Source organism: Bactrocera latifrons, unplaced genomic scaffold (assembly GCF_001853355.1).
Source record: "Bactrocera latifrons isolate USDA-ARS-PBARC rearing strain unplaced genomic scaffold, ASM185335v1 scaffold_357, whole genome shotgun sequence".
Taxonomy (NCBI): Eukaryota; Metazoa; Arthropoda; class Insecta; order Diptera; family Tephritidae; genus Bactrocera; species Bactrocera latifrons.
In genome coordinates this window covers 183,358-209,050 of record NW_017536998.1, presented here as the reverse complement: position 1 = coordinate 209,050, position 25,693 = coordinate 183,358, and the positions used below count along the sequence as shown (strand labels likewise).

Sequence of the window (25,693 nt, the reverse complement as noted above, 5' to 3'; positions counted from 1 at the left end):
AAAGTCATATACACATATACATATATGCCCAGCGCACACACCTACCCGCATACATTTGTACGAGTATATAGATGCATGTATTAATGTGTGCGTATGTGTGCCAGTGGCCGTGTAGACAATTTTATATATTTTCACGCCGAAATAGAAGAACAAAATAGATTCGCTGGTTTAAAATTATACGCACGAATTCCGGCCAAGTGCCGCCGGTGGGTGTCCACCAACATTTATACCCCACACGCGGTTACGTTGAGAAATCTCTGCACTTTGAAATAGTGAAAAGTTTGGTTTGATATATCAATAAAATTCTTTATTCCTGTGAAAGTGCATTTGATGTCATTATGTATGGAACTCGATTTCTTTTGCATGGCCACCATGGTGACGCTTGCATAAGTCCAAACACTGACCCAAATCAAGCATAAATAAGCCGATACTGTTGTAATTTCACATTCAGTATTCGTACGAAATTCCTCAAACGTCGATGGCTTGTTAGCATAGACCATAGACTTGACGCAGCCCCACAAGAAATAGTTTATAGGCATCAAATCGCACAACCGAGGCAGCTAATTGACTGAGCCATTTCCTGAGATAACATGTTCACCAAACTTGGTTTTCAATAAATCGATTGTGGCATTCGCTGTGTTCCTTGTGGCGCCGTCCTGTTAGAACCACATCTGGTCCAAGTCCATATCACCCAATTTGGTGCAAAAATATTCGGTTATCATGCAGTGGTAGCGATTCCCATTCACGGTAACGTGCTGGTCTTATCATTACGAAAGAAGGACGGCCAAATGACTCCGCCGGCCCATAAACCGCAAGGGATGCAATGGTGACGCATTCAGTACGTGTGGATCGCTTCCTGAGCAATAACACATATTTAGTTTATTGACAAAATTATTCAGCCAGAAATGGGACTCATCGCAGAAGATGATTTTTCGATGAAAATCCGGATCATTTTCAAGTTGTTTCTCAGTCCCGAATGTGCTACGATTCTGGTTGTCAACCGGCTTCAGATTTTGCGTCAATTTTATCGTGTAAAGATGTAGATGCCTAACGCTTGAGAATGACTTGTGTGAGACTGATTTGCGTCTTCCTCAATTGATGACGTAGTGGCAGCAATATTCTCGACACTTAGGGCACTTGTTTGTCTCACTGGCACGAGAAGATTTTGTACTGTGCCTGTGGATTCAAATTTGTCCACTAGACCCTTAATTGTTGGTCTGACAGAACGATTATGACGACCATAGATTGAATGTTTAAGAGTTAAGAGAGAAGTGTTGGATCGTTTATCTTTCCACGATAGCAAACCTTACCGAAAAGAAATGTCAGAAGAGCGGGAAAAAATATGGCTTCGGTTGCTGTCCCTATCGGTCTACTTTTGTAGCGTCCCTGTTGAAAGACATGGCGAGCATCTTAGTCGGTGGTAATATTCTTTTGTTGTTTTTTCATTGGATAGACAGCCTGACTTTAACGAGATTTAAACTTATGGACCAGTTCATTTTCATATTTTGAATTTATGAGCTTAGTCCTTAGCATTTAATATTTATAGGTATAAAAGTTATTTTCATTTATTTTGAATTAATTTTTTTATTAAATAAACTGAAAATTAGAACGATAGATTATTCTACGTTTGGTTTCATTAGCTAATTTGCACCCGAACAGCTACATAACTGGTTAAAGCGTTGGATTGTGTCGTTCACAAACAGTTTCGTTTGATGACAACAGCTGATCTTATTGAGTTTTTTCGCAGCCAACTTCACACTTAACTGCTTTACCGTAACATATACAGACAGCTGATAAATTAAGGAAATTATGCAAAAAAAATTTCTAAAATGGCTTTCAATTGTTTTCGTTTGGTGCTCTGCCGAAGATGGAGGATCAAAAACAGAATTTTCGGTGTATTCTACTTGATACTTGAAGCCGATGTAGATGAAATAAGTTCGCGGGTCGATGTATATCGTCGATTAAGAACTCCTGAGATTGCTGAGAGATTAAATTTGTCTAACGTGACCATTCGTAAGCACATGAAAGGCCTACGATTAATTTTGAAGCTTGTCAAATGGGTTCTTCATGTTCTTGAACAACGAAATTTGCTGCGACGCATTAACGACCGTGAATTGCTTATCAAACTTAAAGAAATGATTATTTTTTGAAACGAACTGTTACTGGCGACGAAAAGTGCGTAGTTTACTAAACTGTACAGCGCCAGAGATCATGTTCTAGAATGTATGAACCAGTGCTAACCACTTCGAAGGCCAATAGTCACTAAAAAAATGTTATGTGTTTTAGGTGGAATTTTGTAGAGATCGTATATTTTGAGCTTTTGCCCGACAATACCGCGGTATATTCTGAAGTATTTGGTAATCAGCTGAATAAATTGAGACATGACCTCAAACAAAAGATGCCAAAATTGATCAATAGAAAAGGTGTAGTGTTTCACCAAGTTTGATGACGTGACAAAAGTTTTTACGGCATGTGCTAATATGCTCACCATATTCTCTAGACTTGGCGCCTTCGGACTATTGGTTGATCCAGTTTCTGCAAAATTTTTGGATTGAATAACCTTCACCTCAAAATAGGACGTCAAGAACCACTTGGACAAATTTTTGCTTTTGAAAATATAATTTTATAAAATTCTTATGCAAAAATAAGCGCGTTTAAATTGTTGTTGCTGTTGATGCTGGTTCCAAGATAGATGAAATTATCTACGAATTCAAAGTTATGACTCTCAACAGTGACTTGTGAGCCAAGTCGCGATTGTGCTAACTGTTTGCTTTATGATAGGAAATATTTCGTCCTGTCCTCGTTCACAACCCTTTTCTGCGAAATTCGAAAGGTTTTAAGCGAACTGAAAGCGGTATCCACATTTCAAGTGAAGTAAGTCCAGCAAAAAGTCAAAATTTCAAGTTCAAGTAAATTTTGCTTTTATTGCTTGTCTACACAAACTAACAAAAATTCACAATGTGGACCCCTCCACACTTCTTACAGCGCTTAATAGGCCTTTCTGGCATTCAGCGTTCAATGCAGAGTGGTTCAAAATTAGAAGCTCAACATTTCAGCGAGCTACTATAATAATTGCTAGGAGAAAGACGGGAAAACCAGAGTCTTGCGAGCGAATAGCGGCAAATGTAAACAACGGTAATGGGGTAATGAAAACAACTGCTGCTGCAACAGAAACAAAAGCAGACAAAAGCACCGTCGGCAACAATGACAAGCTGAATACCTCAAAAATGCCAACACAGCCCATTTCAGCGCTCTGGGCAATCCTTTCAATGTTGCGAAATGCACAACCGCAGGACAGAGAAGTTCCGCCGACACATTCAAATGCCTCGCCGTACATACACACACAGACATACACATGTACGTACGTATATATGTAGCAGCTACATTAGCAAGAGTCTGGAATAATGAAGGAAAGCAAAAGCACAATGGCGGCTGCGAAAACAAAGGAATAATAAATACAAGAAGCTGAAAACAATGACAGCAAATGCTACACCAACAATAACAACAAGAGCAACACTTTGCTACTTTTGTCGGTGAAAAGACAAGAAACCCAATTCAACTTACAGCACGGACTTGTAAGGAAGCCGAGAAGTAAGCGAGAATTAGGCACGCGTAAAGAGGGCAACGGTAACAAAAAAGAGAACAACAAACAAAAACAAATTAAATTGCAACCCATGGAAGTGGCAGCAAAAGCGCAGAATAATAAAAACGAGAGTAAAATGTTCACGAGCAATGAAACAATTATTTGCAACACTTTAAGACCACAACAACACAGGCCGCTCTCTCTAAGAGCTGCAACAAAAATATAAAATACTTAACAATAAGGAATTCCGAAAACAATGGCCCACATCGGCCCAGTCCGCGCCAACGATAACGCCAACGTCGACGCCGAGAAATGTGAAATACGAAATGCTCAACGCGAAAAGCCACAGCCACAATGAGACAATGGCAACTAAAATCCTTTGAATTTCTCATTTACCAAATGTGGAGCGCATTAGAGGCAGGAAGTGGTAAGAGCTGATACTGAGGACGACACTTATGGGGCATTACGGCATTACGGCATGTGTCATGTGGCATTGGTAATGACAATGACAATCATCGGCTTGTGAGCCACGCCGAGTTGAAAGCGGAAAATGAAGGAATGGAATGAACACATGCACACAGCGGCCTTTAAATGCCAAGAAAATTTTGGAGGATCGAAATTCCTATACACGTTACCTTCCATACCTTTTCGGCAACAGGAATTTGTCGCGGTTGGACCAAGCAGGACACGATTTTGGTGGCAATGCATGACTTGACTTGACAAAAACTAGAACTCTAGGCTGGTGCTAGAAAATACTCAAAATTTTCGCCCGATTGAAATAATAAATGTATTTTTAAAGTTTAAGGTTTTCGAGCTACTGTCAGTTCACACATTTCCTCAAAATGCAAAATGCCACAGTGCTGGGTTACTGCGGCAATAATAATGCTGATTTCGTTACACTCACAGCTGGAACCGAAAATTCAATCAGCCCAAAATGCCAATAAATTCTTTATACCAACACTACATGCTGCCGCAAGTCAATTCGCTTATAAAAGGTGTGGATCATTATTAATGGAAAAAAAAACAGACGATGGCATGTCGACACAAATCAACTTGCCCGCCAGTCAACAAGGGCCAGGTATAAATACACTCCATTGCAGTGGCCCACAAACGGTTGGCACGTCCATACCTGCCACAGGTACGAGCACAGCCGAGTGCGGGCGGCTGGGTCCACAAAAACACAGCCTAAACTCAAAATGACACACTGCGCTGACAGGCAGAGCATTGATGCGCCAGCTGGTTCACTAGTTGTTATATTGGCCGGTAGCTATGGTTAGTGTAAACCACAGTAATTGACATAAAGACAAGTCAAAGTGACACTTTTTCCAGTATTAGATGACTGTCAAGTTATTCGCTACGGTCACATGTCGATTTCGCTTTCTGAGGTTTTTCTCTGCATTTATCTCTGTTCTTTGATTTTTTATGCCTTTGGTAATTCCCCTGCTCAGGCTACACATCCACACAATCACGTAGACTGGCAATTTGCTTTATTTTTAAATTTAATTGAAATTCCACTGGCATCGTCATTGCTCTAAATATAAGAACGGCCTGTGACGGTAATGTCAGTGGCAGAAACAATCACGCCACATATTGTTTGCTAATCCCAACGGAACTGGCGACACGACTGAGTGGTCGCCTACGAACCAATCAACCGCTTCGTTGGTAAAAGTCAGCCAATTATTTAGTGCAAATATGAACGCTTTCGTAGTGCAAGATCTGTTATGAGAAAGAGGTCTATACCACATTACTAGGCAGTCGATGGCGTTTTATTCGGTAACGAGTGCACGGGTCCGAACATTYGGAAATCCTAATCACTTTGACTGCATACTGGATCACTTCGATCATGCAGCCTCCAAACCGAACTCTGGCCTTCTTTACCCATATACCGGCGAGGGATTTGTGGGTGAGAAGAAGCCGTTGGAGGAGAGTGGTTGTGAGCTTTTTCATGGATGGGTCAAAGCTTGGGAGGAAGACTGGTCGAGTGATTTACTGTCAAGAGCTCTCTATCAACTCCAGTTTCAGACTTCCTGACTATTTCAGTGTCTTTCAAGCCGAAGAGGCAGTCATTAAGATAGCAGTAGATCTGCTGCTCCGGAGTGCAGCCTCCTTTAAAGAAGTAAAGATTCACTTAGCAGAACGTCGATAGTAGCCTTGAACTCATTTACAGTGTGTTCATCATGTTGATCGAAGATTGCCTAACCTCGCTATCAATAGCATCGAATGTCTTTGTGATAAGACTGGTATGGGTGCGAGGCCACAGCGGATTCGCAAAATACTGCAAAGCTGATGGGCTAGCAAGAAAGTCACCCTAGAACCGCTATCGGTAGAATGGGAGCGAATCGGTGCTCCCGTATCGTCTTCTGTTCTACTACTAAATAGCTGGACTAACCTAACCTAAGAGCCAGTTCAGGTTTTAATACAAGTTATTTGTTTATTACTTATTACTTTTTTATTTACTTTTTTCTGTTATTTTCAGCCTTTGAAAACTAATTTCTGTCGCTTCAAAATAGTCTCCCTTCCGACTCAGCTGCGTTTACACACACAAGTTTGAGTTATTACTACACAGTTAACTTTTCGTTCGATTCCTGGTGTTTACAGTCAACAGAATATCAACAATATAAAATAGAAACTTCGAAAACACGGCATTTAAAATTCTAAAAGCAAACCACGAAATTGTTGAAGTAAATTTATAATTAAAAGTAAAAATATTATATAAAAGCTATAAAACAAACAAGGCACGCATGGGAGGAATCCGGAGAATAGCATAGTAGACGTTACTGATGAGTGGCACGTATAGATACAGCACTACGGGGAAATATCAAGCCATTATTCGAACATCTACGTGAAGCATATAAAAGGTGAGGCATTACATCTGAAAAGAATTTCAATGTGTTTCCTACTGTTTGCTCCTCCTTTAGTTGGTTAGCAAGACGAAATTGTGGATATTTATCAATATTTTGTGTGAAATTGTGCCATTCAGCAATAACTTTTTGTGGCACCCCAGACACCACATTCGTCAGTGGTGCGCAAATAAAGACCCGCTAAGATGGGGGAGGAAGAAACAAAGAGGAGGATGTGCCCGCAGAAGAAAGATCCTACGGACGACCAAAGTTTGGGGAAGGCGGCATTGTTGGCAACTATCGGTTTGGCAGTCGGTCTAGTGTTGTGCGCCACTACAGCGGGCGCGGCGGCCCCAGCAGCGGTGGCGGCGGAGTAGAAAGGCATTGCAAGGAGTACGCACGTAGCATACGTATGACAGGTTTTTCGATGGTGCGGCGATGCAAATCCTCGTCAATATTATTGCGAATGCGGCCAAAATGTCTCCAGTGTGTATTTTGGCACACGTGCTTGTTCTTATACACGAAATAACTCACTCATAAGACAAAATGAAAAAAAAAAAAAATTAAAAAATATGAAACACATAAAGAGAAAAACTTGAAAATAATCGAAAGAAAAAAGAAAGGAAAATAAAATGTATGAATTCCGCGTATTAATGCTTTGACGAAATTTTTAGGTTCAAAAAAAGCTTGAATTCTGCAGCATTCGTTAAAACACTTTAAAGAATTGGCTTTAAACTGCGCTATAGTAGAAGCGGACGCTCACAACTTTAAACTCGACAACGGTCTGTTTTAACCGTTGTAGCTGAGGTTAGTCAGGGCTTCTTGAAAAGGCTTCCAGAGTCACACTTTTGCTTGTGAAGTGCTTCCACGCGTCACATACTTTCAATGTGCATGCATAGGTGAATAAGTTGCCTCATTGAACATTTATTAAATATTCGCTAAGCAGGTACATACATACATAAATCCATATACAAAATACACCGCCTAACTGCCAAATTAGCTGTCACTTTTGTAATGATAAGCAAATGATATTCATTTAGAAGCTGTCTCTCTGCCGCCACAAAACGCCACTTCGCTGTCAAACATTTTGGATTCGACGAATGCTACTTATTTATCGGTACATTTAATACTAGACTACACATACTTACTTACATATGTCAGTGGTTGTGTTGTGCTTTGCTGAAATAAGCTTTTGTAGAATATTTAGTATGCGAGTGTGTCGGTTGCATGTCGGTCTGCCTGCGGTGGCAGCACCCAACAACAAACCGCAGCAGCGGCATTGATTTTATCATCCCGTTATTATGTGTAGTCTATATTTATGCCAATACATTGCTCACATACACACGAGCATTCATATTTACCAGCAAAACTATGTGTGTGCTGCTAAGTGAGTTTCTGCAAATATTATTCTAACGTTGATTTGAACATTCAACTAACGAAGTAACAAGTATTCTGATTTAATTTCGATGAAAGACAGTGATGCCTCAGCGCCAATAGATGTGGAAAACATTCGCCCTTATATATTTGTATGTACCATATATGTACATATGTACAGGTGACCATGTGCATCGTTTGTTAGACCATTCCTTAGACTCCAATTTTCATGGAGTCTTACTCATTTAAAATGCGTTCAAGGTTGGTCTAACCTCGCTATCAATAGTATCGAGTGTGTTTGTGATAACAACGAATCGGGTTTCCCGTATCATCTTGTGTTCTACTACTAGATTACTAGATAGCAAGACCATGCCACCATAATCGGCACATGCGCTGTCGCAAAATTCTTTTGGCCCAAGATCGATAGCAAGAGATCTATTGATCCCTTTGCTATCAGTAAGACTAGCTTCTCTAATTGTGGGGGCTTTATCGGGCCGTTGAACTATTGATGTCCACGCAGTAAGGCTGGGAATCTTACCAGACGCCGATTGCAGAAGCTATTTGGAAGAGGTGGAAACATCTCAACACTTCTTTCTTGACTTTGGGAGGTCAAGACTTAAGCACTTGGGAGCGCATACCTTCAATATGCCACCGAACTGGCGAGAATAAAAATGAAACGCCTATGCAATTTTGTATTGGCTACAAAGCTGTTCAGAGTTTTGGCGATTTATAAGTCCTAACACTAGAGTTTTAATTTTGAATGGCTCACAAAGGACTAGATTTACCAGTCGACGTGCGATCAACGACGTACCATATGAGCAGCCACGTAATCTAACCTAACCTAGATCAAGTTTTAGTATAATAGTGAAGATAGGTTCAGAATAGTTTTTCAGATATATATACTCTGAAGATTTATAGGGATAGTTAAGAACTTAGTGTACTTTGATGAAGAGTCAAACTCTTTCCAAGGCCAATTGCAACAATTCTTGTTTGCTTATTCTTCTTGGCAGACGCTTGCCGTAAGCCAGGGTCTGTGGCAGAAGTTTATGCTCTGAACCCTCTCAATAAATGCATAATCGATAATCGTTCTAATGAAATATTCTAAGTTTTCATATTTGCACTGGGGGTATAAATATCTGATGAGGTAATTTATCTTTTAATTTCCGAAAGTTTATACAAGCAGTTATATATAGTATTATATACACATGTACATATATACATGTAGATAAAATAAATTATGAACAAGGACTTTTAATGCTTCCCAGCAATTAATCAGCAATCATTAACTGGCTTTGGGTCGCATTAACACGAACAAGTATTTCAATTAAATTCGAAAAGTCAGCGTTGACATAAGATTTAAATTGTAATCCCTGGAATTGCAGCAAACGATTGAAATTGCTCTCCATCCAAATGAATTTAATCAAATTGCGGGGAGTTGAAATGCGCGTCGTGCTGCGGCTGGTGTGTGTTCGATTCGCTACGCCACGAATGCACACACAAACTACCATACGCTTCCTCATACACGCGAAGCGAAGGCGTTCGTGCGTTCCAAGGGAGCTGAGCCAACGTAATTTCCAAACACATTTCAACGCGTCACAACACAATCAATGACAACAGGCCGCGCACCAGCAACACAAACAACGACAACAACAAGCGACGCCCGGGAATGAATTTCATCAATCACTCGAGTTGACGGTGAAATTCCCAAAGAGTTGATGAGCCGGCGGAATGCCACAAAATTACTTTTGTTCTTACTCACACGCCTCCAGGCCGCATGGGGGCCGGCGGCGACAGGGAGTAGCCACGTTGCCACATAATGCTCGAATGGAGCTGTGAATACCTGCGCTTAAGCGCAATGATTCAATGAAGGTTTGCAAACTTTTCCGATTAATATCGAATAAGTTTTAGTGAAGGCCGGGGCGGAAGGCAGCAGTCCACAAGGTATTAGCAGCTTGGCGCAAGGCTTCCGCCAGCATCAATTCACCCATCCCGCAATGTATGTGTGTGCTTACATGTTTATTGACGTACCTACATACATATGCCCCGGAGTGAATGTGTGTGTGTGCAACAAACCCGTACACGTGGAAGCTGGCAGCGAAAGTGTAACTGCTTTGGCTTCGCTGGCGGAACGAATTGAAAGTGTGAGTGACTGTGGAGGTGGGCGCTTTTCTCTCCAACTGTTTGTCTGTCTGCAGTGGCCTTCACTAAGTCAGCAAACTTATTTCAATAAGCCAACAACTTTCAGCGTTCTTACCTGATTACACAGCGAGCAACAGCAACTACAGCGCCTCGCCGACTGCCACGGCTGAAGAAGTCAGTCAAACTGCCAAATGCATACAAACACATTGATGTATTACCGTCGCTCGGAATTGAGGTCGTTCATGTTGTTGTTGTAGCTGCTGTGTACTCTGCACGAATGCGGCAACTTTATCACTTCAACTGTTTATCCACTAAGAATTAAGCCGGCATCGAAGAGCCAAAGACGCGCGTGGACGTACGCACAGACTTTGCGCGCGCTTAGAAATATGTGGACGTGCGTGGTTTTTGTTTCTAACAACATAATGAAATAAGTGGAACACGAAATCAATTTGATCAAAAAGTTTGCTCATCTTATTGTTTTCGCTTAATCTTTGTGATTTTGCCATTTGGCCGTAATTAAGGAGCCACACTCGCCCAGATTGAAATTTATCGACGAATCTTTAATATGTTTGGTGGTAAAAGGATAGGACTTCCCGACACATATACATATACGAATTAACTTGTAAAGCTTAATTACTATAGAAATGGAATCGAGTAAAAGCGGCTGAAAGTCTGCTGCCACATATCGATACATTTAAAATTGTGTTGCTGTGAAAACGAGCCAGTTTTCGGAAACCCTCTGAATTAGTTTCAAGTTTCATTCAATAGTTGTCGTTTGTTGCGTCTTCACAGAAATTACTAATCTTTCTACTACAATAGTTCAACATTTTTTAGATCGAATATTTCAAGGAAGATATGGTTTGCAATCTCATTCGAAGTCCATGAAAACGGAGGTTCACTCTGCGCCAAAAACACGAGTTAAGAATTTTTACGAAACAGACAGACTAACATGCTCCCTGATCAGTTATATCACAATCCCTGATCATTTATATGCATATTTTAGACGGGTTCCGACGCTGCAAAGCTCTTCTGAGCTTTATAAACTTGGTGGCCAACTTAATATCCGATGTTTATACCCTGAACAGGATTTAAAGAAAGTTAGTTTCTAATGTAATCTATTAGCATAAAAGGTTACTCTTTATGTTAAGAGATTTAACAAACCTCTTTGACAATGTAAAAAAACCGACGGTTAGGTATATACTTATATACATATATGTATATATAATATATATCTATTAAGATTAAATATTTATTGTATATACAATTTGTAGCCGAGCATCTATCATTGCCCAACAATATATTAGCGATATATTTTTACTAATTTTTTGATTTTGTGGAAATTTATTGTAAAATTTTATCACATGAAGTCCTATGATACTGAAAAAGGTTCAAACCAGAACAACAGATACAGGATAGAAGGCTGAATACCTGGTTAAACATGTAAGCAAAGCCTGCGATGCCACTATGTATAAGAAAAAGAAAGGCACATAAAGGAAACCCGTGGAATGGAAATTAGTGGAATGAGACTATTAAAATACTAAGAAGCGAATGACAAAGCGAGGCGCCAGTGTCAAAGGGGACGACAAACGGCAAACTCACAATGCTAAACGACCGCTTTGAAAGATTTGCTTTCAAAAATGCAATAAAGAAGGGCAAGGTCTGTTGCTTTTAAGATCTTTGCAGCAAGGTTGAAGAAAACCCGTGGGGAGAAGCATACAAAATCGTCATGACAAAGATTAAAGGTCATAGAGGACAATAGCCTACATGCGCTCCATTATTAAAAATGGTCCTACGCAATTGCTGCAAAGGCGGCATATACAATTATCTGGAGCTATAAACGCACCGCTATGCACTGGGCGATTGAAGGAACCAGGTGGTTATATGGTATTGGCGGTAGTTAGGTTAAAAATTTCTTTAACTTTGCCCATTGGCTAGATGTCATAGAAGTCCTGGAACGCCCTGCTGAGGATCGCATCGAGCTAGCTCTCGGATAGGTTAATGCTAGGTGACACAGAAGAATAATGTAAACAATACAAGCACTTGTACGAGTATATTGTGACAGGTTCAGTACTAGGGCGTCACACCTCCCTCTACTCAATTAAATACAGATAATGGAGTACGCTGACGATATAGCAGTAACGGTAGTGGCAAAATAAATAAACCAGATTAAGCATCTATGGAACGATGAGCTGTACGAGATATACGACGACATTGACATAGTTCAGCGAATTAAAAGACAGCGGCTACGCTGGCTAGGTCATGTTGTCCGGATGGAGGAAGACGCTCCAGCTCTGAAAGTATTCGACGCAGTACCCGCCGGGGGAAGCAGAGGAAGAGGAAGACCTCCATTCCGTTGGAAGGACCAAGTGGAGAAGGACCTGGCTTCACTTGGAATATCTAATTGGCGCCACGTAGCGAAAAGAAGAAACGACTGGCGCGCTGTTGTTAACTCGGCTATAATCGCGTAAGCGGTGTCTACGCCAATCAAGAAGAAGAAGCATCTATGCAATCATAAGACGATAAAAAAGTATGTTTTTCGGTTTACAAAAACCAAACTCCAGTTAGTAGGTCAAAAAAAGGATCGATACTAATAACGAGTAGGTAAGTAAGCCAGATGCGGTGATGCTCAACATTGATGGATACAATATCGCAACGTAACATTCGTTGAAATACTTGGGTGTGATTATTGACGGCAGACTAAATTATGGGACCCAGATTGAACATAGCATTGGCGGACCTATTCAAAGTAGATGCGCTCTTCTGGCAAAAGTTAGCCAGCTAATCAGTACTAATGTACGCCGCAAGTATATGCGGAACAGTATTGCAGCTCAAAACATATGCAAAAACGTGTCAAGTAGTTGTTTGGTTAAGCTCAATCAGGATAGCTTGCGCTTTTCGGACTGTGTCCCACGAATCTGCTGCAATTATTTCAGGCATCATGCCACCAGACCTTATGGACGTCAAAAGAATTTATGACAAAACAAAAGGTACTGGCAGATGACTTACTAAACAAGAGAGGAAACTAGCCTTAATAAGTGGTTGAAATGATGGAACGAAACAACAAAAGGTAGATGGATGTGCAAGCGTGGGTAGAGAGAAGCCAGGACTATTACTAAACGAAGTTTCTGACTGTTCATGGCTACTTCAGAGAGTGTTTACCCAAATATAGAACTTTTCTTTCTGTGCCCACGTTATAAAGATGAAAGAGGGGACTAGAGAAACTTTTCGGAAAGAGGGTAATCGCTGAAAATAATGTACCGCACATGACACGACCTCGAAAGCTGTGGACCTTTTTTTTTAGAGAATGGAGCGTGACAGTCCTAATAGAGCTTAGAAGAAAAGTGTGGCAGAGAAAGAGCGAGAGGCGGAAGCTTATCGGGGAATATGTAAATCTTTAGGTCTAGATCCAACCCGCTAAAGTTTATGCTTGCGAAAAAATGCCTGAAGGAGAATAAAGAGCAATAACAGACGGAACCTAACGATTTAGTACGTAGGCGTCCTACTTTGCAAGTTCCGCATACGCTAACACTGGCAGCAAATTCTCGAGTAGGATGAATCGTGCATGCCGTCTGAAATATGACGGTATCTTTCGAAGATTCTAATATGTATCTATGTAATCTACAAAGCCATAAAATATGTAGTAGACCATCGTATAGTTATTGATAAAATGCAAATCCAAACACCGTAAATATTGACTTGATTGACTGTCTACGCTGCTACTATTGCTAACTACTAACTAGTTAGAACAATTCTCCGCTTAAAGCAAAAAAATAACTGATTAAATTTGGACTAGTCGGAATAAATGTAAGCCAATTTTTTTAAAAGAGCTTCAGAGTGATAGAACGTTACAGAATTCTTATAAAGAAAGCATAGGGGACCTGAACAAGATCTATGTTACACATGAAGTGGTATCAAATTTCCTTGATACTAGTTTTAAATAGCTTCTAGCTCGATGGTTGGACTACAGAAGCCATGCATAACTTCTTTCTACATGGCACATATGAATGGCCAAATGTAGGGAAATCTCGTCCCTAACCGTTTCAGCCGCTTGCACTTATTGTTGATGCCTCAATTTGCGAAATCAGCAACTACCGAACAGCCGATGCAGGCAACACAGCTAATCAGCCATGCAAATGAAAGCTGACGTTTCCTCAGCGATGGCTATGGACATCTTTCACTCGGCTCACGGATTCCCCTGTGTCATGAGAAATGTTCAAAAATTTCATGGCAAATAATAAATACCATGCCACTACATGCTAGTGGCTCCGAGGAGTCGTGGCAATGGTTGTGTCAATACGGGCGGTGTGTTTATGCTGCGCACAACTACACATACATATGCTCGCATATACATGGAGTAATATATAGTTCCTTAGCGTTGCCGAGAAACGGCAATAAATGACTGCAGTCAAGAGGACAAATAATCTCAAACTGGCAGCTTTGGTGGCATTCCGTAGAATGCCCCTTCAAATTGGCATTGTTGCCCGGTTGACTGGATTTGGGCGAGAGCGATTTATTGTACGCTCCCATAAAAAGGGTCGCCTATGGAAATTGACCGACCAGACGACAAGCCTCAGCTCGCTGGAGTCTATTACGTAATACTATAAGTATGTTCTACATTGGAATGTGTGTGAGTTTCGGTTGATTGGAGATTTTCAACATACTCGTACACCAAGCAATCCGAACAACATCGCTCGCATTTTTGCTAATTTGGCGGAAAAATACTTATGCTAATGTGAAAAGTATCACGTTCTTCGCTGCGCAACACACAGGTATTGCCAGAGAGCATGTGGGGGGTTATTGTCGAAAAGCTTGTGAAAAAAGTACGAAATGTGGAAAATGCAGTTTTTTAAAGTTCTATATAAAACAGTTGCGCTTAAACTAAAGCATTATCAAGGGTGGTCCATTTCGAGGTTTCCTACCATTTTTTTTTTAAGGAAAAACGCAGAATTTAAGGGCGAATGCTTGTTATCATTTGAAAGAACATTCCTTGGCATTTATTTTTTGAAAATTATCTCTTTCAAATATTGACCTCGTCTACGTCTCAGTTGGTCGATCAACTGAGAGTAATTTTTGATAACTCGTTCCAGCATTTCGACTGTTATATGGCGACTGACACGCCTGTTTTTATCCAAGATCTGAATCGAAGCAGTATTGTCCGCATGAACTTTAAACTTCACATATCCCACAGGAAAGATCTAAAGGTGTGATTGCATACGATCTTGGTAGGACCAGACCAAAACCTGAAATTATTTGCTCACCGAAGTGTTCCCTCAATTAATCAATGGATGAATGCGATGTGGGAAAGAGGTGCCGTCTTGTTGAAGATAAATATCGCCGTGTTCGCGAGCTTCAATTTCAGACATCAAATGGTCGGTTATGATGACGCGATAATGGTCGCTATCGACGGTTACGTTCTCACCGGCATATTTTTTGAAGAAATGTGGATCGATGATTCCACCGAACCACAAACCCCACCAAACCGTTTTTTTTTGTTTTTTGTATAAACTGGCAGTTGCTCTTACCCATTGAGCCAAACATGGGCCTCATCGCTGAACGGATGGATGAATTTCACGCAAGTGGGGAATGTTCTTTGATTGCCAGCTCACGACTTTCGGTTCTAGAACAAGTATCCCCTGGGTAGCCGAAAAGCATCCGTTTGAAGACGAGCTAAAGAGGTAAGGCAACCTAGCCCTATCGAATGAAAAATTTCCAACAGTCGTTCCAAACGTCAGTCAAGCTGCGAACGGCGCGGAATCGACTCTCTACGATCTTCGTGCAAACTCTCAGCTACGGCAGCTATATTCTCTTCACTTCGTGCTGGATCTGTCAAGAAAATCTGCTGGATCGGCTGAAAAAAGTACCTCTGCTTGGATGACGCGTTATAAGGAACAAGTTCGATGAAAAACATTGAATGAATTAGAAAACTCGAGCTACTGTAAATGAATTTAGGAATTTTTGTATAATAGGAGAAATCATAGTGCTACTAAGACTAGGTATCATCTTAGCTTGCCATTTTCACAGGAATTCGTTAAAAACTTTCCTTGTTTCCCTACTGATCGCGGTATATTTTGGGTCATGCCGATAGATAGGCGCTAGTACGACATACATAGGTTGGGGTTGCCTAAAAGTAATTATGGCAACTGAAGATCCATAAAACCGCATACATTTATGTATCCAAGGGTAAATATTTCATTAAGTATACTGGAACTTATTTTCAGAACCGCCTTCCCGCGACCTTCAACTCTCCTTCTCTCTCTTTAATGGTACTATAAGCTGTGCTTTTCGACGAATTTTGAGCATTGCAGTGATTTGCGAGTTCATGCGCCAACACATGCTCATAAGCGACTCTTAACTTTGATTTCATGCAAGTGGAATGCGATGTGTTACGTGCAACGTTCCGATTGAATAAATATATAATGCGCTTGAGCGCAGCGGTACTTATAAGAAAGGTGTCCTCTTGTCGTTTTCAATTTATTCGTGCCAGTTTCTCTCGCCGCCGCCGCCGCCATCAGCAACGTCATCATGAAATTAATTAAAAATATTTTCTTACACTTTGTTGCTTTTTATATTCCATTTCTTTAATTGCATTTACACGAAGCGCAACATCAAATGGTAAATAGTAAAAGCAAGTTGCGAAAAAACATTTCAAATACTTGACACAATTTGCTGGCATGTCAGCTAAACCGCCGGCGAAGTGCTTATGCGCCATGGACTGTGTGTGTGTGTGTGTTGTCGGTGCTGGCCGGGGAATGTGAATCGCAACCACGACGAGTCATAAAATATTTACACGCCATTTCTGTCGCTCACACACACGGACGCACACGGAAGCACACGCCTCTTACTCATTGAAGGAAAAACGGAGTCACATAAAAGTCTTAGCCATTTCCGTTGGCAGCCGCTGCTTCCTGCCAACTGCAAGACCTCAAAGCATGGATAGATCCCTAAAAATAGCTGTCAGCTCGGAATATTTACACAAACCAGATTTATCACAAACAAACGCTCATACATACGCCTACACAGCAACGCACCCATACACGCAAACAAACATACGAAAGCATAAATTTCAGAAGATGTACGAGCAAAGTACCACCGATGCCGGGCTTCTGCTTCAGATACGAGCAGATACTGGTCGAAGGGCGTTGTGAAGCTGCTGGCGTTGCGCCGTCGTGAAGGATGAAACAAAATGTTAGCATAAATAAATGAACGCTTCCACTGGACGTATTAAGATTGATGTGCTTCTAATTGATTTGGCTGACTGAGTGAATTAATAGCCGACTGAACAGCCGAACTGCTAGCTAGCTGCTGGCTGGCTTGTTGGCTTTCTCACAGCTCACGCTTGTTTCGTTACACGATCTTACTCGTACCCACAAGATACTCGATTGGACGACTGCTGTCGCCGTGAGTCTATTTGTGTTGAGCCTCATAGGGTGTGTGCTTCGGAATTCACAGTCAGGCGAAAGGATTTTAAGTGCATTCTGGCAGACACATGCGCACACTCATTGGCGCTAGATGCTTACAACATAATAAATTGCTAAATATTACCTCAGGCAGCGCTTAAAAGCTCGACTGATTATGACTGCAATGTTCGCCGATTGCCGTTTTAGCATTTGTCTTGCAGGACGCCACTGAAGCATATTCGTACTTATTCGAAATATTCAATGGCAGGAACGAGCTGTTTAACTTATGTGTGCAACTTTTCAATACGCCAACAGTCTACATACTTGCGAAGTGGCCTTCTTTAGTGGACCTGCCATCTGCCCAACCGTATTGAGTGTGGAGACCCTTAATTTTCTTGAAAGGTTCACAAAGAAAACCAAAAGGCAGAAGAGCTCCATTAAAAGTCGTCGCAACCTTTCCTCGTGTGGCCAATGGAGCGCGCACATACACCTACACACGCATGCCACAAGAGTGTAGTCTACCATTTCGAACTGGCTGCAGCGTATAAATGTGTATTGTTGCTGTTGTTGTTGTTGTTGTTGTGGCTGCGGCTGAGTCTAGGCAGTAAACATTTAATGAATGTCCTTTTGTCACGCAATCAAAACAATGACCTGCTGCAGCCGCTACAAATGCACGCACACCCTCACACATTAGCTAATCCATAAACCTCCACTAACAAGTGTATGTGTGTGTATGTATGCGTGTTTAGATGAATGTCTATCGGTGTGTGAGCGCACTTCATCGTGTAATTGAAATTGAAATGTAAATCTTCTTGCCGTCGCTGTTTACTTGCGGCGTCTGCGTCGCCCCTCCTGCCCACATACATACATCCGGGCTGTTCAAGGCGCCAAGCGAAATGTAAGTAAAGTGTCAACTAAGTGGATTTGAATTGAATTTGATTGTGGTGGCAATTGCTTTGGGCATAGAAAGTATTTAAATAAAAGTACACTGCGCAAAAACGGAGTCTTCAATGCGATCGGTTTCTCCTTGAACAAAAGCAGGGTTGTTCTGAAGGATGGTGCTTCCTTGAGAAGAAAGAATTTCTACACAAGACTCCATCCTCGCACATTTTGACCGGATCAAGCAATTCGGCATTGCGATAGTACAGTTCATTACTGCGAAGCAATGAAAGATCAGTTGTGAAGACGAACGAGCGGCTGGTCAGTTGTGTCCGAGCACCTCGAGGCAGGAGAAACATCTTCGCGCGATGCGTTTCTGTTAGTGGTGCAAGTCGAAATTGCACGGTTCGTTAGAGCGGAAGTACGCGGTTAAATTCTGTATAGTTCTATAAATCGGCGACAAAGACGTTTGATATGATCAAGCATTCTTACCTATTTCATGCTAGTGGAAGTCCTCAAGAGACTCAAACGACAAGTCAATCGGGTCCGACAAGACATCGCAGCCGATTGGAAGTTGCACCATGACAACGCCTCGGCTCATACCGCCTTTCATGTGAATAGCTACCTAACCAACAGCCAAGACGTGGACCCCCGGACTTTTTTGTTTCCTTGCCTGAAAAGGCCGATGAAAGGTAAGAATATTAAGGTGACAGATGGGGTCTAAGTCCTATTACTTTCCGGGCAAACCCGTACGTCTTAAGCATCAGCATGGCAATCGGGACTCGAAATTTTTAACTACAACCGTCCGCATTTTTTGCGGTGTCCTCTAGCCACCTGCCATAATTTGCGCGCGTCTATGAAGTGGATGGTAAATATGTATGCAAATGCGGAGGCCGGTTCATTTTAACACTTTTACGCATTTATTACTATTTTATTAGCACTTGGAATAAATTCAATTTCATTAAGCATCGAGAATTTATTTTATTGCTGCAAATTATGCTTAATACCAGAACAACGTCTAATTGAACAATAAAGGCGAGCTGCGCATTGTTGCATAACTTTAATTGAAATTCCTTTTATTGAAATAAATGCGGTGCGAAGGGGTCTAGATAAGTGCACCGGCTGCCTTGAGCAGTTTTGACTGTCAAAAAGATGAGTCACCGGGCGCCAATGCTCACTCAAGCGTCTGCTGCCAAAACCAAGACCTTCCGTTTGAAAAGGCAAAAACAATGAACGTTGGCATTTAGTAGCAACGATGATTCCAACACCTGTAAGCGACACAACAATAAGCCAGCAAGACAATTGTGGTTAGTGAAATGTATCACCGACACCAAGCTAAGCACACACACGCATCCTAGGTATGAAAGCATCAGTGTTCGTGCTCATCTTGAGAATACTTATGTGCATGGCAACAGCGGAAGGACATCAAAAATATCTCGGATGCCAAAATTTCTTCGGACGCCTATTGGCAACTGAAGCTTGCAAAGTATTATAAATTCCTTCATATCCACATACATGCATTTGCATCGGTATGAGCGTCAAGAAATATTGGCTGTGCACGACAGTCTCGTCGGCTGCGCTGCGCAAATCAAAGTGGCTCAGGCAAGCGAAGCAAATGTAACAGCAAGCCAGCTTGCTAAGCGGAATTGCCATCTGTTTTCTTGGAAGGCAGCCAAATCGATTTGTGAAAACACAGAAAACCAATTCACCGGCGCTGATTTGTGCTGCGAGCCGGCACTGCTCCGCCTCATCTTCGGCGCCTGCAGTCGGCTGAATTTTGCGGAGATTTCCTCGCCTCTTTAACATGCTCTTCTTTGTTTTGTCTTTGCAGGCGTTCAAGAAACAGCATTAACACAACAACAATCTGCTCTATTATTGCAACTGTGTGTGCGTGTGTGTATTTGTGAAAGTGTCTTTTTCACTGGCAGCGCCCTTGTAAGCCAACTCCTTCGCCGCGCCTCGCGAAACGTCAGCTGTGCCACCCATGCAAGATGTCTCTGCGGCGCTTCACCGCTTTTATGAGTGTATGCTTTGGCGGTCGTGTCGAACAACGGCATATGACAAGCATTTCGTTTGCCAAAAGTGAGCGCAAAAAAGTGGGAAATTCAAAACTCAAGTTATTGAAGATGGCATAGTTTTGGCAGGCGCTAGATGTTACAATTAGTTGAGGACATTTTAATAGTTGCATTAAAGAGAAAACGGCCGTCTATGCGCACACATATATATAAGGTGATTCATTTCGGTGCTCTTAACTTTTTCAAGAAAAAATACGGAAGCTTCAATTTTAACTGAGGATGCTTATTATCATTCAAGATAACATTCTTTGGCATATAGTTTTTGAAGATTATATCTTTCAAATGTTGGCCGCGGCTACGTCCCAGATAAACTTCTAGGTGTAGAAAGAATCAAAATAAATGTTGCTAAAGAATAGGATCTCCAAAGGAAGTATTTAAAATTCGATCTGTTAATAATATAATAATTGCTACTGCTCCGTTGAGTTCAATTTTGGAAGACTCGTTCGAGCATTTTGACTGGCAATTGCCGAATGACAAGTGTAATGTTTTGCTCCAAGACTTAAATCGAAGCGGTATCGTCAGCAAAGACTTTAGACTTTACATAACATATAACGTAACTAATAAGTGGCTAATCGACACGTCCAAAACGTGAAATTGTTTGTTCACCGAAGTGTATACGAGATTGAATTTCAGGCATCAAGTAACAGGTTATCAAGGCGCGATAACGGTGGTCATTGGCGGTTATGTTCTCATCTGCTTCATTTTTGATGAAATATAATAAGCCAAACCGTTCTTTTTCCCCCGTTATATATGCATATATGAGCATTAGCTGATTATAGGTCTGTATCAGAATCAACATTTTGCCTTAAACAACGAAAATATTAATAATAAGTAATTTGCGTTTCAGTTGAACAACAAGTGGATGCAGGGCACGTGAGCACATCGTTTTGGTTGCAATTCTCATTTGCAGCATTTTATCAGACCCCGCGTTGTGCCATGAATGACAAAATATTTAATCACTTCATGGTGAGGACGTATAAGTGCAAGCGAATGCGCTAAAGTAAAAAGTTGGAATATTATTCATAAAAATAATGTTCTAAATGATCGGTTAAAGCTTTGTAAAATACTAAAACCCGCAAAATTCGTTTTCAATGCTTTTGGTTTATTTATGACTAATTAATGGCACCACTACTTGCATGCAAGTCACCTCCCTCTGCGTCTGAAAGAGTTAATATTGGCTAGTCGAAAAAGTCCTTTCGTATTTATCCAGTATTACCAATCACATAGTGTCATATGGTACCATATAGCGTTGGAAAGGTGAAATTTTAAACTTCATTTAACCAAGAAATTAAATTCAGAGAAGTTGGAAAAAAGTTACAGTTGTTAAAAAAGAAGTGAAAATAATGAAGAAATTTGCTATATTTTGAATTTTTTTTTATAAAAAAGGAAAGAATGCCAGTAATGAAATTCGTGAAGCATACGGAGACGGTGCTGTATAAGTTCATGTAGCACAACAATGATTAGTTCGCTTCCGTTCTGGAAATTTCGAAATTTCGATTTACACTGAGGGAATAGTGTCTCTACCGAAAGAATGGCAAAAAGTGGTCAAACAAAATGGTGCATAATTGTTTTTTTTTTATTTATTAGTATAAATATTTATACAATTATTATACAAACTAAGAAAATACGCAGCACTAGCATCATGGGCTATCGGCCGATAGTATAAATATATAAAAAAAAAAATAACTTAAAGTTTGATTAGAAATACGAAAAGACTTTTTCGACTACCATATTATCAGTGCCAATCAAGCTGTTGCAGGTCAATTGTGCACTGTCAGGGCAATAAAAATCAGCCGGTTATCTCATTTCATAGAGGCGGATGATTGTGGGCTCTTAGTTGTGCTTAAAATTTATCCCTATCTTCGGTTGATTAGTTCACGAGACTCTCCTTTGATTTTTCATTGCAGATAAATTAGTATTATTATTTGTAGCATATATCTAGAACATCAAAATCTGTCCGTAGCTTCTACACAGTCGTGGATTTTTGTTCTGTTGTATAGCAGTCATGAACTACCGTTTATTTGAGAGATCGAATGGAATCCAACGGATCACCTAACCTCTATCGTAGAGTTTTTTACTCCCAATGTAATAACGTTGTATGAATTACTAGCACCCTCCTATATAGCCAGGTTTCAACTTGTTGTTTTTATTTAAGCAATTTATAAAAGTTACCACGAAACAATAAATCAACATATTCTATTCAAGCCTCATCAAGCGTCTATTCCATATTATGTTTGTGCCCTAGTAACACAATCACATTGCTAGGCTTCACGTGGGGTTTCAAGCGATTACATATGCCCTGCAAGGACAGAAATTACCAACCTCCGAGCCGGCCCACGAAATAATGCTGCGCAAATTCCAAATGCTATCAGCCTTGACGTTGCACACCCGACGCCGGCTTGCCGCTTCGAGCGAAATTTAATTGTCATTTGAAAGTAATTTCGTTGTTGATATTGGTTTTGTGCGCGGTTTGACTAATGTCCACACATTGCCACGCATTCCGCACGCCGCACTCCGCGCGAATTATATGGGCCTCGCAGTTGCAATATTGCCATCACTATAAATGCATTGACTACCCAATCGCTTATGCCTATGCGCACTTGTGCGTGTGTGCGTGTGTGCTGACGATGGTGTTTATGTTGCATTTTGTATGTGGTTTAACATGTCTGCTGTCAACAAACCGCATGCGAAATGTTTTGTTTGCTGTGGCCGCATTTCGGGGCATGCTTCGGTTGGCAGCCTCAAATCCCATTGCGCCGTAGTTGCATGCGTGTGACCAGCACTAGCAAAAAGGGCTGTCGCGGTCGACGGCGAAACTACAAGCCGCGCACTCGCACTGGCTAATTTCGACCACATTTCGTAATAATAACTGTTATCACTGTTAATTTACACATTTCGATGCACTGCAAAGTAATTCGCTACAAATGAGGTTTTTTAGTAAGTCCAGCGCTCAGGAAAAAAAAAAAAAAAAAAAAAATGCAATGACATGCAGAAACTAATTTGAATATTACATGTAAACGCATTATTATAACATTTGTTGCGCCGAAGTCGGGCGGAAGTTTGTGTTAGGCGCCAAGCACTTGAAAGCATAACCGCATTTTGCTGGGGCATGAAATATGAAACGGCTCACGGTAAGCTCCACTGTTGTTGGTATAAACACGACTTATCACATCTGTGCTTATGTAGGCGTGTGTGCGTCTAATGCGGAGTGCTACGACATAACTTCACGCACAGTCGATGTCCCGCACAGTCGCCAAACGCGAGGAGGAATAGGAGGAGACATGTAGTGTGTATGCAAATTTGAAGTGTTGTTATTGGGTGAACCCTGTTTCAGTGCGCGCAATTAGATTTACCGAATTACCAAATTATTTTTACTCATGCGTTGCCATGTTCTGCTGTCGAGCGCAGCGCTATTTGTACGCCGTCGCGTGTAGACAAGAGCCTTGATGGACACTGTTCATTTGTACGGCATTCGCAAGCACTCCGCAAACCATGACGGCGGCGCAAATGTCACAGATAGGCAACGACTGTTTGGTCAGGCAAGTGGGCATTAACATGTGCTTGGCGTTAAGCGTTACCAAAACTACGAGCGAGGTGTAGTCGTTAATATTCGTGATACGAGTGGCGGCCAGACATCCACGTCCATGTAGCGGTCGCTTGAGTTTAAAATGCTGGTTCATATGTAATGTCTGGTACCCATGTCAGTTGCGTACTGCTAGCGCTGGAGTGCTCCGCTTGTTCCGAAATGGTGCGAACTGCCAAATCTCGTTTAATTTGGATTTCACTCATATGTATGTATGGTTATCAGCCATATATATCATATTGGAAATATCGTGCTTGCAGGTACGTACTTGCATTGGGAAGAAATCGGTGCCTCGATGCAGCAAACGTTGCCGCATTCACAATATTTCAGCGTTTGGAGGCGTGGCCCAACTGTAACTCAGATATGTTGCATACCCTTAGGCGCAGCTCTTCCACATAGTTCTAACAATGAACAGAGTTCATATACTTCACATATACACACACACACGCTCGTTTATTTCTGTGTGTTTATTTAGAAGCAGTTAAACGCCGCCACAAACACATAATCGTGTTTTAATGTACTTTGTGCGCGTTTATCAAATGATCAACTGCAACGGCTGTAACAGCAACAGTTGGGAGCGCTTCGTAGTGCCCGTAAGCCGCACAGTGGCTTGATTTCTTTCCGCTGTCGACTACTTTATTCAAATTGTGTCTTCGTTTGACCGAGCGCAATTGAATTAAATTCAGAATTTAGATTACACGATGGAAGGTAGTCCTCACACGAAGCTCCCACAACAAACGCGCATTCTCTGGCTGCGGCTTTTAACGCTAATCAGCCACTGAGCGCACACTGTGCACGTGCCGCCTCTCATTGCTGGTCATTTGCGAGCTGCTTGTCGCACGATAAGCGTTCGGACGTTTCATCTCCATATTCCTCGCAACGCAAAATATCGCATTCTGCACCACACATACGCACACATCGACATCCGGGGGTTTGGATATTATTTATGCAGCTAATAGCGTTGGCGCTTAGCTTTGGCCAGTTATTCATGCGACACGCTCGCCCAGCCACTCGTGTTCACAAATTTGTCTGGCAATTAGCCGCAGTGAAACATTTAATTACATGAAATATGCGCTTGTTATCAGCAATGAAAAACTTACCGTCTCACCTGAGCCTCGGCAACGCGCGCCAAGTGCGCTCGAGTTTTATTGTCGCTTCCCACTTTCGCGCGCTCGCCTATGAAAGTCCGTCCGTTTGCCATAATATCCGCCGAATGAATTTGGAAAGGTGTTCGAGGCTTACCCCCCCCCCCCCTCCCCCCTCCGCTAGAGGTTGGTGAAAAAATTTACTCCTGATATAAATAAACCACTTTGCTCGTCAATGCGTGTATGTGTGTGCGCTTGTGCGTTGCTTTATGCTTGCTTCGGCGTTGTGCTCGCAGGCGGCACCCGTGGATGGACGAGTCTCGAATTAGATTTCACCTTGAGTGCGTTTTTATGTACGTGAAATAAAAGTTTTCACATTTCACATTTCGCCTTTCAAAGCGCTCATTCTCCGATCTACTTAATTTTTTTCTGAAGTGGAATCCAAATGCTTTGGCGTTTATAAAGCAAAAACGAAAAAAAAAAAAAAGAAGAAAAAACAATAAAAACTTTTGTTATTTTAACCTTGACAGAAAAGTTTGCTGACATTTTGCGTCTTTATTTGTACGCATGAGTATCCGGCGAACTTGTCCACTACTATTGACAAGTCTGCCTGTCACCCAACATATTTTCAGTCTGATTGCGGCGGCCCCTTAGGCAAGTGATTCGTGATTCATGAAGTATAACTGAGTCGGATTGACTGCTATGAAGGAAAAAACTAAAAGCTTGAGAGAATCAGAA

The 25,693-nt window shown here is 41.4% G+C and overlaps 1 long non-coding RNA gene across 1 annotated transcript; it reads left to right on the top strand.

The window, feature by feature from the left end:
* Positions 1–6,122: 6,122 nt before the first annotated feature.
* Positions 6,123–7,001, top strand: LOC108971726. Its single transcript, XR_001993576.1, has 2 exons — positions 6,123–6,441; positions 6,502–7,001. It is a non-coding gene; the product is annotated as an uncharacterized LOC108971726 (long non-coding RNA).
* Positions 7,002–25,693: the final 18,692 nt, after the last annotated feature.